The 2,265-nt window shown below is 35.6% G+C and overlaps 1 protein-coding gene across 1 annotated transcript in view; it reads right to left on the reverse strand.

Moving 5' to 3' along the window:
* Positions 1–936: 936 nt before the first annotated feature.
* The window catches only part of slc26a2 (solute carrier family 26 member 2), a gene marked incomplete in the record, with an annotated part of 9,835 nt that continues 8,506 nt past the window's right edge, over positions 937–2,265 (reverse strand). The window contains 1 exon segment of the mRNA XM_014002749.1: positions 937–1,538.

Consider the following 2,265-nt stretch of genomic DNA (forward strand, 5'->3'; position numbering starts at 1 on the left):
TCCTTATTTTAACTATTTATGGCTGGTTTTGTTACTGTTCCTTTAAGATGCTTCAAGCCCCGCCCCCCTCCTGCTTCCAGACCGGTCCACTCCGGTTTGAGAGGGGGTTATATTTTCTAGCTTGCAGAAACGTTTTATTTACAATTTAATTAAAAGATGTCAACAATAGAAGACTTGTTCATCCAGCCTTACATGCTGGAGCCAGAGTCTGACCCAGAACCAGAGTCTGACCCAGAACCAGAGTCTGACCCAGAACCAGAGTCTGAACCAGAGCCAGAGTCTGACCCAGAACCAGAGTCTGACCCAGAACCAGAGTCTGACCCAGAACCAGAGGAGGATTAAGACAATAGGTTGCCTTCAGGTCCAGGTCTCCGTTGAAAAAGAGATCTGAGATCTGAACATGACTTGTCTGGTTAAACAACTGTAAATAAATAAATAAAAGACGAGGAAACTGATCAGTCCAGACCCTTACTTTGTAATTCCATCTCAGATAATTTAACATAACAGCTCAGAAAACATCATAGAAAATAAAGAAAACTGAACGGGCTGAACAATCTGACCCAAACAGAATATAAAGATCTCTCTGCAGAACCAGGAGAGACTAAACTCAACTTTTCTGCCTCCTACAGACTAAATGTATTTAACAGATAAAGCAGTGGGTTTTGCAGAAATGTCCCTAAAGAAGCTGTAAAAAAAGACGATCTTGCTGCTTCAACATCGCATCTTGTTTTCTTTCTGATTGTCAGGGTTTCTGCAGAGACACAACAGCTCAGAGTCAAACAGCAACAGTTAAACTGCAGTTCTGCACAAACCAACATGTTCCTGAAGCAGCAGAACAAAATCTGTTAAAACGGGGCTAATTCCATTACTAATCTTACTTTTAAACACACAAATGTTACTGTAAACATGCTGTAAAAGAACACACTTCACTATTACTTTGTTTTAATATTTTTATTTAAATATGCGATGAGATAACAACACTAAAAACTAAAGTATCAAACCAAATTGTAAATTTTCTGAATCGTTGCAGCCCTAATAACTACATATAAAAATATTCAACCTTGTTGAATCCTCTTTTACTGAAGAGACTTTAAGTCTGTAAGGAATAAATATTCAGCACAGAAATATAAAACCAGACCTGAGCCTTAAAAACATCGTCTTTTCTAACTGTGATTTTATTTGTTTTCAGAACAGGAAGAACAATTAAAGTTTGTAACTACACTGACAGTTTGTAAAACATGTTTTTACATTTTCAGTTCATTAAAATACATATTGCTGAAATTGTTTCAGCTAAAAACGACAAAACATTTTGTGATTTAATCAGGAGAGAAACTAAAAAGAAACAAGCTCTGCTGCTTTTCTTTGGCCCTTCGGTTTAAATATCCCAGCCTACACGAGCGCTAAAGGCACAAAATAATCTATAATCTCAACCTCACGTCAAGAAAACATTCACCTGTCACTGATCCAACTGGTTCAACAGGTGAGTCCACTGGTTTCAACAAACCGGGGATGACAGCAGAACTTTAGCTACAAAGCTTCTGGGAAAATAAGTGCAATAAAAAAATCATACAGCAGCTTCTGTAACAGAACTACAAGAAAATATAAAAATATASTTCAAGGCCTCAGAGGTCTCCTTTCTTAGAAACTGTTTTAAGCATAAAAAAACATTTTATTCTGAGATGTTATCCTCTTCTGATTCATTATTAAAATGTGTTTTTAAGACTTTTATTCTGACGAGCTAACAGGAAGCTTCCTGCTTGTATTAAACTTTTAGCTGAGGACACAGTCCCACCCAGAACGACTCAAACATGTTGAGTCAAAATCTAAAAAATATTTTAAAAAAGCATCATTCACTGAAGAGATTCTTTCAAACAGCAGCCTGGTGTGGATTTACCACCTTACATGTCCTTTGAATACATTCACAGTAACAAATAATGCATAAATAAACTCTTTAATACAGTAGAAAACTTAGCTTAAAGGCACTGCGGCTGTGAGGAAAGCTTTGCTTTGGTGTTTGTTTGAATAAACCTGGATTTATCTTTAATCCTTTGTTGAACTAATGATTGATGTGATGCTGTGTGACTTAGTGAGTTTAGATTTATCATTTTAATATTGGATGGAATCAGTTACATTCAAACCCTGGTTATTAAAAAAAATCTGTTAAAGATAATTATTGTTAAAAAATACGTTTTATTTATTTTTTTTTTTTTGTTTGGACCCTTTAACCGTTAATACATTAGTAGATATCTGACAAGAAGTTAGAAG

The sequence above is a fragment of the Austrofundulus limnaeus genome, unplaced genomic scaffold, assembly GCF_001266775.1.
Source record: "Austrofundulus limnaeus strain Quisiro unplaced genomic scaffold, Austrofundulus_limnaeus-1.0 Scaffold14, whole genome shotgun sequence".
Classification (NCBI taxonomy): Eukaryota; Metazoa; Chordata; class Actinopteri; order Cyprinodontiformes; family Rivulidae; genus Austrofundulus; species Austrofundulus limnaeus.